The 14,865-nt window shown below is 35.8% G+C and overlaps 1 protein-coding gene across 1 annotated transcript in view; it reads left to right on the top strand.

Moving 5' to 3' along the window:
- Nucleotides 1–14,865, top strand: part of LOC306854016 (forkhead box protein O1-A-like) — a 39,713-nt gene that overhangs the window by 6,975 nt on the left and 17,873 nt on the right. The window lies entirely within an intron of this gene.

The raw sequence follows: 14,865 nt of genomic DNA on the forward strand, positions 1-14,865 counted from the left end.
GTTTGGCGCTAAACTCTGTAGGACAGTGGGATTTGGACACCCCTGCTTTAAAGACTTCTCCCAAAAATGTTATATCTGTCATTATTTAATTAGCTTAACTCATTCCAAATGACATACAGTCAAATATGACCTCTGAAGAAAAATAATTTATTTTGAAGAACATCCTGGTCACACTTTTCCATTTAATGAAAGTGAATGACATAGTGCTATCAAAATAAAAATCACCATAAAAGTTGTCCACATGAATAACACATTATATTCCAATTCGATAACTTTTGTATGTGTAAATTTAAGTCATTTTTCACTCAATGTCTTGACGTTCTCCCTAGCTCTCCTTGGTGCATTCATGAAAGTTCATATAACAATGGTCAACACTTCATTGGAGTTGGATTTCGAATTCATTCAGTATTCAATTAATCATTTCATATCTAGATTTTAAACAACAACAACAACAACAAAAAGTCATAATACTTTAGGATTCAGGAATCAAACTGATCTTGTCACAATGGTTAGCAGCTCACTGGGGAAGATTTTTTTTAAATGACTTAAGTCTGTTGTATGGCTTCAGAAAATAGCTCGCAAGTCTGTCACAAGTCACATATTAGGGTCCTTTTTCAATCATTTTAGAACCTGAGAGTCCGAGTTCTCGTTCACTTTCATTACATGGAAAAGGCCAGAATATTCTTTTAAAAAAATCACTTTTTGTATTCTACAAAATAAAGAAAGCCTACAGGTTTTGGTACAATGTGAGGGAATAAATAGAAATTAAAAGGACTAAAACCTACAATCCTGTTTCTGGAGGGTAGATGTCCTGTAGAGTTTAGGTCCAGCACACTTGCCTGGAAGTTTCTAGTAATCCTGAAGACCTTGATTAGCCAATTCAGGTATTTTTAATTAGGATTTGAACTAAACTATTCTGTATAGTGGATTGGATACCCCTGCACAAAAAAAAAAAAAAAGGATATGGCACATATTATTTGCATGGAAGTGGAGATTACCATCCTATAGAGCCCTGGATTTCAGCCCGGACCCGACAGGCCCCGACTTTTTTACGCCTCTAGGGCCGGGCTTCGGGACAATTTTCACGTCATAGTTCAGATGCGGACCGGGCCTCGGGGCTGTTTTGGGTTTCTCCTTATTTTTATATTGTAGACATCCATCGATTAGTGATGAAAAAAATCACTGTTTAGTGTCCCGCAGCAGCAGCGAGTGCAAGTGACTTCAGCGCAGCTGAATAGGCTAACGCTTGCTGCAAAACCCCAGCAAACATAACCATGAATGTGTCTGCGGGAAATAGTAAAGAGATATTTGAATTATTTACTAATAAACTAATGTTTTCTGAGTCTGTGTCGCAAGGATGAAGTTGCTGATCCTGACTCACCGTCTCCTCATTAGGCGCGCCTTTAGAGAGAAATACATCTTGATTGATTAAGATTATAATAGAGTTTTTGTTTTCAATTTTTTTTAATTTCGTTAAGTAATAATTTAAAGCTTTCTATAGATATATCTATCATGTCTGTGAGGCATGTATGTATTCACTCAGCTTCGGTTCATTTTTGTGAAGCGCTCCTGTTCAAGACGAGACGGCAGAAAGCGCATCATGTTTGTTTTCTTTGTTTTATAAAAGAACTACCTTTTGTTGGTATTGTGAGTGCACACAAATACAAGTAGACCCTTTACAGGTCCGAATGATGTATTACTCTTACCTTTTATCAAAAAAATAAATAAATGACGGCGTAGGCTATTTTAATTTGTTTCCACTGAAAGCAATCCAAGTGTTTGCGCTGGTGCCTCCATGTCCTGCAGAGCGCGCTTTAGCTTCCACACTCCGCACAAACTTATATAGGCTAGAGCACATTATTATTATAGCAGGTTTAACGTTTAAACATTGTTATATGCTTGAACTGTTTTAGTATATCTATGGATTTTATTTTAGGCAAGTCGTGATGATATGAGAAGGCTAAATTTATCAAACATAAGCTATGATCAGCTCATGCAGCTGGCCGCTTGGTCGTTACTTAAAAAAAAAAACACTTATAGGCTATTTAACGAACAAAAATGCTCCAAATGTTTTTCTAAAAACTTAATAAAAAAACTAAACAAAATATAATAATTTTGCCATTACACACAAAACTGAACTATTTTAATAGCCGAAACAGTCGTATAAACTGTTTTAGGAGAAGGGGAAAAAAAGACGGGCTCGGGTCGGACTCGGCCGGTAATTCTGATAAGCTGTCGGACGTGGGCCGGGCTAGGGCCTGAGTGTCTCGGGCCAGGGCCGGGCTAGGGCCTAAATTTGAGGCCCATGCAGGGCTCTACCATCCTAACCCTGTATTTTTTTAATACTCTGTTTATCTTTTTGACCTCTGAGAATGCAGCAGAACCAGAGACAAGAAGCAGAGATTTATGTTGCGCCCTTCTCCAGACTAAACATACCACTGACAGAGAAAAAGGAATTAACAAGAGCAATGTTTGATATTCTTCAAGCACCGTGGGATCCAAGGGACACATTTGCAAGCGTTGAAAATATGTACTGCAGATTTCTGCTCTCCCCCAAGTGCTTGACAGTACAGTGTCCAAAGAAATCAAACTCAAGCAATTAATTGTCATTACAGTATTTTGTTCTGAATGGCTACACAATTTCCAAAGGGAGAGACCTTTGCACGAAATTGTCTGATCCTGAACAGTTTACTAACAGCTGTTCTTATTTTGTTTATCAACAATGAGCTTAGGCAAGGCAGTGTATTTTGAGCCGCGTTACATAGCGATCTGAGGTCCCTCACATATGATGTAAGAGTGCACTGTGGTAAAACCTTCCAAGTAGGACAGTTCCGGCAAGTCCGCAGCAGACCTTTAAAACCATCTGCTGCATTTAAACTGTGGACAAGGTGGACAGGGGAGGTATTTTGGGGCTCGACAGAGCCTACGGGGCTTAGCATGCCTCTCCACACACCCTCCTTTACCCATCTGCCTGTCTGGGCAGGGTGACAGGGTGGCGTAACCGGTCTCGCTGTGGTCAGAACATGCTGATATCTCGACGGACCGCTGGCCGCAGCCCAGGGACAGAACATCACATCCTCATGATTCAGTTTAACAGTGTTGGGGATTGCATGAAGTAACAGGCCACAGAGCTGCATGTTGGCAGGATTGCTGTTTGGGTTGCAACATGCTCCCCCAACCCCATAACAGAAATACAAGTAGAAAGATGGCAAATATTTGGACATACATGTCGGACAGTTTCACCACTGATTATATGTTTCAGCGGTGATGTAGTCGTTTGGAGCCTTGGGCTGTTATAAGGTGACCAGATTTCTGAAATGAAAACCGGGGGCGTTTCTAGTTCAGATTTCCGATGTTATTATCTATGAATTAAAAAAATTCTGTCTGACTTGGTTGTTACCACACAAATAAATTTAGGTTTCCCGGTCAGTATTTAGGAAGCAACTGACTTAAAGTTTGTGGCTTTAACTTTTGTTTTCAACTTGAAGCTCTTTCAACAATGTTACAACATGGTTGCGTGACTTCAATCACGTAATATTAACCTACAGGTCAGAGATATTCTGGAAATTTGGCACAGCAAAATCCAACTGAAGGAATTTGCACCAACTGGTTTGTTTTTCCTTCTCTTTGCTAGATTTAAGAGCCCATCTTATGTTGAGGGTAGACATACTGGACCATTTAAAACCAAATAGTCATGGGGAGTGAGTCAGAGTAAGTTACAAAGTTGTTTGGTATGATGGCAGTAGGTGAGCACGGCACCAGTGTAAGAAACTCATCTCCTCTATCTTCAGTTAGAAACAACATAGATATCCTCTAACATTCACAATGTTAAGCTTCCTCCCCAGTTCACCTGTACCATTTATTGAAAATGTTGCTCAAAAACCATATTCATTCAGTTATGCTTTGTGTTGTTGTGAATGGCAAAGTAGTTCTGGCTTTGTATGGAACTATTTTCGTTGGTAACATTGAGCAAAAACAGGTAATACTGACAATATTATGTCCAAAATTATAAACAAAATTAACTTTTTTAACCATTAACTATTTTATACAATAGTTCAATAAACAAACAAGATCACATTTGCAATCATGCAGATATTAAAGAAAAACATTTGCACTCTTGCTCATGTAATATTGCTAAACTATATAATATTATATACAGTAGGTAAAAGACATTTGTCATAATTCCACACTATTGGGATTCACTTTAAAGATTTTACATACCGGTATTTTTTTTTTATCACTCTGTGAATATGACCGAAAGTTGCAACAAGAGGTGTTGTTTTACAGAGACAACCAAGCTAAACTTACTGGGTTGTAACTAAAGGTTTAAAAGTTAGGCTCCTTATTGCCTGCTTATGAATTTGCTGGCTTCTGTGGCACAGCAACTTATAACTGAACTTGTAAACGGTCACTTCAGTGATACAGTGATTTTGTTCTTTCGCACATGTGGGTCAGTTCAGGACTGTCATTCGTTCACACTGAAATCTAATATTGGCCACATTTAAAAATGATAATGTGAACAGCCATACAAAAAAATCATACCTAAGCAATAAATCAGAATTGAGCACTAATGCTTTAACGTAGCATAAGCCTTAGTAAGCTTTTTTGTTGAAAAAAAACTAATACTTTAATTGAGAAAGACAATAAAGGCATCCAAAATAAAGTCATCCAAAATCCTGAAAAAACATGTATTAGTTTCCACAAAAATATTAAGCAGCACAACTGTTTTAACCTTGATAATAACAATAAATACAGTACTTTTTTATACATTTAAACACAATATTTCTTAAGCAGCCAATCAAATGATTTCTGAAAACTGGAGACAAATGTTGACACTCTTTTTGACCTTGTATACAGGCACTTTTATGTGTATAGGTCAGCACAATACTATGGAAATATAATTGGTGTATAGGTGTGGAGAGCCGAGTCGTGATGAAAAGAAAATCACTTTGTGCACTTTGCCAGCAGAAATGATGTTTGTTATTAGGCAGCGCTTCTTCAGAAAAAGACTGAGCTGTCACGTCACATTTCCTGTTAAAAAGAAGAGGTTCATCTGCTGCTGAGTGACAAATGAGGGAGTCAGACCGATAAGAGAGATGGACGGGACCACCCAAACTGATCACAGGGGCCACCACTCAGCAAGCTACGCTTTGCCCCTTTTTGGGTCATTTTTGTGCATGGAAGTGAAAGAGAGAGAGAAATATGCACCTTCATGCCAGAATTTGTGTGCAAGTATATTGTAGCCGTAACTTTTATGAGCCCGCTGGCTGCCGAGGCCCCAAACCGCAGGCATTACCCTCTCTACTGTTGTGCAACTCCTGCCCTAAAGCGAGTATACGTGGTGCCTGTCAGACTGGCCCACTATTATGACACATAGACACAGAGTGACTGGCTCTTGCTCACACAAACACACTCACACACACAGGCATCCCTTTCCACACAATATTCAAACCTTGACCCATTGATTTTGTATCAAGGTTGAAAGAGAATATGGAGATGTTAACATTTTAGTTTTAGCAGGCATACACTGTGGGATTTTATTTGACATAATTTGCATATCTACATTTGCGTCTTCCTGCCTTTTTTTATATATAAGAACAGACAATTTGTGGAACTGGTTTTAAAACAACCTCTCTAGTGCCAGGGACTGAATTAGAAATCAGTCATAAAATGGAATTCATATTGCAGAATATCATGAAATTTGGCTAATTGTTGATGAATAAATAAAAAAGAGGCCTGTACAATCAGTCAAATTGTGATATAGACAAGTGTATGTAAATATAAAAGTGCAAAAAGACTGCTATTTAAATGTGAAGTCTGCACATCAAAATAAAAGTTTGCTTGAAGAAATTGCGACAAAAATATAGGTTACACTTTATTTTAAGGTGTCCTTGTTACAGTGTAATTATACATTTGAATGAATGAATGATGCATTTATATAGCGCTTTATTGTGTATTGCTGTACACCCAAACCGCTTTACAATCATGTGGGGGGGTCTCTCCTCAACCACCACCAGTGTGCAGCATCCACTTGGATGATGCGACGGCAGCCACAGTATAACGGCGCCAGTGCGCTCACCACACACCAGCTACAGGTGGAGAGAAGAGAGAGTCAAGAGAGTTAAGTATTGAGCAATATTAATTAACTACATGCACTTACTATATGGTTAGGGTTAGGATTAGGGTTTGGCTTAGGGTTACTTGCATGTAATTATTATTATTTTTTTTAATCTTTTCATTTTACATTATTGACACACTATTTTCCTTTTTGATATTGTGCAGTTGCTTTGACACAATTTACATTGTAAAAAGCGCTATATAAATAAAGGTGACTTGTAATTATGTATAAATAATTGTTATTATAATAGTAAATACATGTAACATATGTAACGAGGACACCTTGTTACCAAAATGTATTACTATTTTACAGTAGAATGTACTTATATAATAATAATAATCATCATCATCTTCAGCTCTTTGCCAAAAAGTAAACAGAATTATCACATTTGAATTTATTTTCAACAATTGTTAATGTTTTATGCCTTTATTTGTTTATCACCAGTTTTGATCATTATTTTGTAATAAATAATGAATCTAGAAAAATTTAAACCACAATGCAGAATTGATTGCTAATTCAATGATTATTAAAATGTATCTAAACCATTAAAATGAAATCTAGGCTTATAAGAACTTAAAATGGAAGAAAATTAAATATGGGGGGGGGGGGGGGGGGGGCAATAAATATTTAATTGGTCCCTAAAAACTGTAAGTTTCAGTTTTAAAAAAAAGTTTTTTAATTGTCAAATTTTTATTATGTCAATTAATTAGACATGCTTTTTGATTAATAAAAAGTAATTTAACTATTAAAACGGAAGGAGGAAAAATGTGAAAAAACAAAAAAAGATTTGGGGGAAAATAAAACATTAAAAACAAAAATTATAGGCCCTACCCTGTGACTATAACCTGTTTTCACTGGTTCTTTTGAGCTGTGTGTGTGTGTGGCGGCTGTTTTTGTGATAGTGAATTCCTGGGTTGAGGCAAAGCCATTTGGGCAGATTAAACGTGTGCCCACATGTGTGTGGTGTGTCGTTGTTGGCCTGCCGACTCACTGAGGCTGAACACAACACAGTAGAGTGAAAAAAACAAGTGGCGGGAGTTTTAAGCCTCTTCACTCTGTTTTGTTTTGTTTCTGCTTGTTCGCTCCATGTTGTTGATGGTTTGGTGACCAATATTTCCATGCGTCAGCCTCTTCCTGTCAAAGGCGCTGGGGTTTCTGTGAATCATACAAAACTTGGAGTGAAAAGTTGGATCGACCTCTCAGTGGAATTTGTGTCTGTAGTGTAGATGTTCATATTATATTGAATGCAATTTGCACTGAATGCTGAATAAAATCCAAAAAACAGTTCCAAAATTACAATCTAAAAACAAGTTCAAACTGCTTCTTGCTAATATGCTAAATATTTATGTACATGTGTATATATGTATATAAGGCTGTAAGATTAGGAAGGAACTTCATAGACACAAAAGTCTGGGAAAAAACATTTAAAATGAAATATTAAATAACATTACATTGTAATATTGTAAACATTTTAAGAATATTCATATTTTTATTATTAGTATTAGTATTATTATATTCATAAATATTATTTATATGTATTATAAGTGTTTTATTGTCAAATACATTATTAATAAAATATTATTACAAATTGAATAGTAATTAATTGTTTTCTATTATTTTTAATGATTAAACTAATATTCTAGATATTATAATTTATAATATGTCAATAGTACACCAAATGCATATTGTAAAATAAAAGAATAATATATATATATAAATACTATCGTAGATATAAAATATAATATTTAATAATATAATACAATAGATTATGAAATAGTTATATATTATTATATAAAAATGTAAAGAAAAACAATTATAAACTTTATCCACATGTCACAATTTGACCATCAGTTTAAGTTCTCTTCTGTTTTGAACTCATGACTTGATAAAGTCAAGGCCATGTGGCAGTGCACTGGTGATTTCATTACTGAAGGAGAGAGTGCTGACTCCGACGCCTCATGAGTGACCTCTTCCCGTTCTCCTGTTTCCTCTAAATCACCTTGCAAGCCTTCCTTTCATCCTTCCCTTTCTTAACCTCTTTCCTCTTCCACATTCCTTGTCTCCCACAAGGAACCGTCGGAATGTTACAGCAATTGTAGTGGAATCTGCATTATAGGGCTTTTGGCTGATGCCTCATGGAAGCCAAGAGGGATCTAATTCAACGTGCAATTAGATCTGGCTTCGAATCCGCACACGTCTTTACTTGATCTGAACTAGAACCGCTTGTGCTGCTTATGTTACTACAAATCATTGTATTTAGACACTAAACCTTTTTATTCTCATTTATATAACTGCGCATTAATAATTATTTTCCCTGCTGTAATACAATTTCTTTTTTTAATCTGTTATTTTAGTATCATTATATACTATTAGTATATAACAGTACTACTTGTATTTAATAATATTTTTAATTAGGTTTTATTTTTAGATTTTTGTTTTGTTTTAATTTTAGTTTTAGTAGTATCTTTAGCTTTATATTATTTCAGTTTTAGTCATTTTTTACTACTTCAAGACAACATTTCTAATATTCAACTTTCATGTAATATATTTATATTTTATTTAAGCTATTTCAGTTACAAAATAATTTTTAATAGCTTTAGTTTTTAGCTAGTGGTCAACCAATATCGTCAAAGCCGATTTATTTACCGATATTTGGGATTTTTTCATTATCGACATCACCAATCAGTTTTTCAGAAAAACAGTTGGTAACAATTTACTTAAAGCCTTTATGTATAATACATTTTAAAGGATTATTAAACGGGTATAATGTATTACATTTATTCATAATGTGCGATGTAATACATTATATCTTGTTGTAAAATAATTATAATCAAATTTAAAATGCATAGTGTAACAATGAATTGCTAAGTGTTACAATGTATCAACTGTGGTTACAATTATTCATGAGATTGTACAGTGCATCATAATGTGCATAACAAGGCATAATTAATGCACTAAAACTATTTTTATAATGCATTATACATAAAGGCTTTAAGTTAATTATTACCAAACAGTTTTATCCGGAAGGACTTTCATCTGATAAGCCAGTCACCTACTACCTTTTGGTTTCAGACTACAAGTCTTACTTTTCTCACCTAATGCTTGTGTGAAGTACCTCGATCAACATCACACTGTTTTTGTTCGCTTAGGCCAGAGTAGAACTGGTCTCCCGATTGAGTCTTGTTTCTCCCAAGGTTGTTTTTCCCTTAAATTTGATAGTCTGGCTTCCTTGCCACTGTTGCCGCATTGACTGACATCATCAGATATTAACAAAATTTCAACTGAATTAAGCAGAACTCAGTAATCTTCCTGCATTTACACTGGTACTTAACTGAATTGAATCAACATGACAAAATGACTCTGGAATAAAAATGAATCTGAATAATAACATTGCTACATACTGTAACAGTCTATAAATGACTGAATAACCTTAAACTGTTATTGATCTGAACTGACTTGAGCTAAACAATGACACTATTGTTTTTTAGAGTTGTTGCGTGGCAGAATCTGAATTGTCTCCATAGCTAGGTTTCCTTAATTGATTTTGCTAATTTGCTGTTGATCTCTGTGAAGCTGCTTTGACACAATCTGTGTTGTATAAAGTGCTATAGAAATCAATGTGATTGCTATTGTAGACCAAGCAAGAACGCAAGGCGTTATTATTTTAACATTATGCGCTTTGCACTGTAATGTTTTCTCTATGGTGAATGAGGTAATCTGACAGCGTTGCATTCAGCCCTCCACCAACGCCATCTCTCATCGTGTCGCAGGTTAGCCTCTGGTCTGCCTGTGCGCGTTCATGTTTTTTGGAGGAGCCGAGGCTTTGGAGAATGATTTGCAGGGAGGGTGAGATCTTACACTTTCAAAGCTAGCTTACTATTGTTAGTCTCTCTGAAATTGCCTATCCAACATTTAAACCAGTGTTCTCAAACTCGATTCCTGGAGGGCCACAGCTCTGCACAGTTTAGCTCCAACCCTAATTAAACTCACCTTATCCAGCTAATCAATGTCTTCAGGATAACTAGAAACTTCCAAGCAGGTGTGATTTGGAGCTGGTTGGAGCTAAACTCTGCAGAGCTGTGGCCCTCCAGAAATTGAGTTTGAGACCACTGATTTAAACAAAGAGAAGAAAATAAAAAAAAAAAAAAAAAAAATCTATTATAGTATTTGCTGCAAAAATGTGGGTGACCAAACAGTTTCTGGTCTCCGTTCACTTTCATAGTATTTTTTTTTCATACTAAGTCAATGTCGACCAGTAACTATTTGGTTACCCACTTTCTTCAAAATATCTTCTTTTAATGCTCAACAGAATCTTCATTTTATTCATAAGCTTAATAAACAAAATATATATTTTTTAATTCATTAGTTTGATTTCAGGGAACAATATAACTCAGACAATCTGAGACATTTACTGTAATATATATATTTAATGTCTGGAATCAAATTTACCTGCATCCTTGATTTGACCACATCCTGTTTCCACATCTTTTCAAGTACGCTTTCTGTGCCCTCATTTCCACTTTGCTAAATATTTAAAATTCTTTCACCATAAAGTGCGTCATGACATTCATATATAACTGTCAGTTTGGATGTTTACAGACAAATCCACTCATACACAAGACATCTGGTATGATTTTTTCACAAAGCAGATGGACATATTCAGTGCAAACCAAGCATTGAGTAATTAGGTCTTTTTTCCCCTCTTACACATATAGTGGCATGACAGACTTAAGCAACTCATCGTTAGTCATTTATTTGCGCAACAACACATTCATTCTACCTATTATCATCATCCGTCTATTGTATAGTGCTGACTTGCTTTATATCGCACCTCTAAAGAGACCTACATTGTTGGCATTTTAAATCTATTTTACTGAAATAATTAAAGATGATGCAGTGTGAAGCAGCAGCATTAGCCGCATATTTGTTGCATGAGTTGAATATCTAATAGAGCTCACAGTTAGAAATGTGCATCATCTAAAACCCTGCAGGCCAACCACTCACAGTTCAGACTTGCATGAACTTAAATTAAGTTTAAGAATTGTTAACTTGCATTTAAAGTGAACGCATGTCAGAGATCAACACCATTAGCATTTTCCTCAGCATGATCATAGTATGCAATTTCAGAAATTTTCAAGAACGGGCAGTGCTGCCAAAACAACCCAAATTTTAATATTTGATGAATTAGTTGAGCAATTATTTACATGCTCACTCTAAACTGTAATTCTTACTAAAACCTTTCAGTCCATCCACCCACGGTTCAAGGTTGCGTGACTGTTAGCATCTACGGCACTCGAATAAGTTCTCTTGCAGCCTGGCTGCAATAACACCCTAGAGGCAGACATCTGTCAGGCTACACTCGTCCACTGTACCAACACTCGGACCCACCTATGAAACCCCACCTCACCACAAAGACATAAAGTAGTGTGTCGTGACCACATAGAGTATTTTTCCAAGCACAGAAAAAGACACTTTCTCCTGAACACACTCTAAAATGTCTCCCTTCATGACCGCCACAAACATGGCTTTGTCCATGCATAGTGCCATTCTGTGAACCATTGGCTATATGGATACTAATACGATATGTGCAGCCCAGAGGATGCAATTAAACATCATCTGAAGTCACTTAAGTAGTTTTAAAGTTTGTCAATTGTGTAATTTGGGTGTAGAAGCAAGCAATACACATGGCAGTGTTAAGGCTGTGATATTTTTACATCACTGCATAGAATACTATGAAATAATATTTTGCGTGCACATCATCTCACAGAAGGATTTTATTTTAAACACTCAACTGACGTTATGAAGTGAGTTTGGAGTGAAAACGTTATTAAATATTGTCTTTTGTTGGCTCATAAATACTTCTCTTGTTTGGAAAGATGTTTGATGCGTGTTGCTTTTTCAAATGCACGTTATAAGCGACTCAAACTCAGCATTTACTACTGACCAAAGAGCTGTGCTTCACTGACAAGCTGCGCATAACAGCCTTCGCGATTTCATAATTGCAATAAACCAAATGATTCAATTGTGATTTTGATTTGATTTGATTAGTTTGTGCAGCCCTACTTGTAGCACAGTGTAGTTACAAGTAGGAGAAATGTAAGACACTGTACAGTTATTATAGTCAAGAAATTGTTAAAAACTTATAAATAATATTGAATTAACCAATTATTTTGCATACTAGCATGATACTTGTAATACTGTTTCTGCAATTTTGAAGGGATAGTTCACCCAAAAAATTTAATTCTCGCCCCATGTCAGTACAAACCCATAAGGGCTCTCCTCTAGCCAGCCAAATGATCATGGTGTGGATCATGGTTTAATTGGTGATTGATATCATTCATAATATTTATTTTGCAAGAGGTACAGCATATAAGAGGAGTTGAAGCTGGCCATAGAGGTCTGTGCAGAAGACGTCTGAGTCTTTGCTAAGTAGTCGTAGAGCATGAAGCACAGTGACTTCTTGTAGATTTAGGGTCTGTTCCCCTTCATATTTTTATTCTCAGTCTTTCCATTTTAAAATAAGCAACAACCCTTATCTCAGAAATTGCAAGGGCAAGTTGATGCAGGGCTTTCACTCCAAAAATCGCTACAGCAAACCGCCAACTAAAAGGTCACGTTGATGCACTTCCTGCCAATGAGGAAGCATCCACAACCTGCAAAATATGAGAGAAAATAAGTGTGAGAGGTGCTATATCTATTTCCTTTTGAGACCGCCCACCTTGGCTCTGGCAGCTCTCTTGGTTTGATTCATCACCTGCATTTGCTGACATCAACCTGATTCACCGGGTAGCCTAGCTTGCTTGACACCCTGTGGCCAAAGCACACCTTTCCACCAGTTAACTGCAAACATAAATAAATATATGACGAGTTCATTTGCAAAAACCGATAACTCCGATTTTAAAAATGTTCAAAAATCATGTTTTTTTTTTGTCCTGCATTCCAATTAAAATCAATCAAACAGCAGTTGGGTTGTTTTGATTAAATAATAACTAAAAAAAAAAATACAGCTAACAAACACAATAAAAACATGATAACAATAAAAAACATGATTTAAGAAAAGTTATCGGAGTTATCTGTTTTTGCAAATAAACTCGTCATATAGAATTTCGTCCTTACATAAAGAGGCTGTCTTGTTTGTGTGCCCCTAAGAAAGGTCACTTAGATTAGCGATTGAATCTTCTCCACTGACGTCAAGGAGAGTCCTTTGAGACCAAAACAGGACCTGCATGTATAACATTAGCATGTTTTCTGACGGAACAGCTGTTCAATTGCTCAAAGGAAATGACTTTTTAGAATGAGGCTCTTAAAATATGGTGTGTACTACAGTCATGGAAGTTCATTGTTAGCAATGCTGTTTTTATCTCAATGTATGCCTTTGGTAATCATTGTCGTTTGTTAGAATTACCCTGTGGTTTTTTTCCTCCCTTTCTCCCGTATTTTCTGGGTATGTTTTGATAAGGAAGCATTCGTTCTCAAACCCGTCCGCTTCGGGGCAACGTATGCTGCTTGCCCTTGTGAGTTGGACTGTGGCTCCGGTGTTTTTGCATGGAACGGTGATATTAGCTGGATGCATATCAGGGCTAGCCAGTACTTCCTGCTCTAATACAATGGAGAGGAAGTCAACTAATAGTGCTACACTTGACAACTTTGCTTTGCTCTTTGAAACCCTGTTAACCTTCCCTCCATCATTTTGTATGCCACGACAAGGCCATTGAGGGCATAGCATACACCCGTTTGACACTCATGTGTATACAGTGTGGATTGGCCAGGATGGTCAACTAGTTGACGTCTTCCAACAACTAACTATTTGATTGGTGTAGCTGATTAGTTGATTAGCTTCAACCCTTGTTAGTACTTGTTAGAAAATGTATTACAGTTGAAATTTATATTAAATGCATTTACCTGAACTTTAGAGTGATTTTTTTTAACCCGCTTAAGTGGGAGTACATCTTTATATAGCTATAATTAGCAAGTATGCAAAACTAAAATATACTGCATTTTATAGTTATTTCTTGTTATGTTTAAATATATTAAAATATATATTAAAAGTATATATACTTTACATGTGCTTTAGTATGTTAGTCAACACATCAAAATAAGTGTTCTTTGAAGCATGACAAAATATTATTAAAACAATGATTTAAAATGTACTTTTAAGTAAACCCTTGAAATTATTACAAAATTAACTTTTTAAAAGTGTACTTAAGCATGTTAAGAAATAGTCATGAAAGTGTACGTACACTTAAGCCTAAGTGGCCTTTTATTTCATATTGTGTTTCCTGCAAGTACAGTTTTAAAAATATATATTTCTAAGATTTAAAGTGCACATTCAGTACATTTAAGTGCCCTTTTTCACAGGTAATGTTTTAGTAGTGGTGGTTAAAAATTTATTAATTAAACGACAACCTCTCAGAAGGCTGTTAGCATACTATGCTAACAGTATAAAAATAACTAATCATGTAGTAATGTTGAATAATTGTTTATCGACTAGTCCATTTTGAAAATATGTTGTTTTAATCATCCTTACAACCAATCTTTCCTTCTTCCAACCCAGATAAAGAATTCAGATATATTTGTGACTCTGCCTGCTTTGGGTATTTGTTTTTGCAGGCTAATGGGTTAAGCTGTAAAACCTAGAGCATGAAGAAGATTTATGCAAAAACAAATTAGTTACAAGTTTGCATAACACTAAAGGACTGCCTTAGGAAACCACTGTGGTGTATCCTAGTGGGAGTTTGCTCTCAAAT

Source organism: Barbus barbus (assembly GCF_936440315.1).
Source record: "Barbus barbus genome assembly, chromosome: 34".
NCBI classification, from domain to species: domain Eukaryota; kingdom Metazoa; phylum Chordata; class Actinopteri; order Cypriniformes; family Cyprinidae; genus Barbus; species Barbus barbus.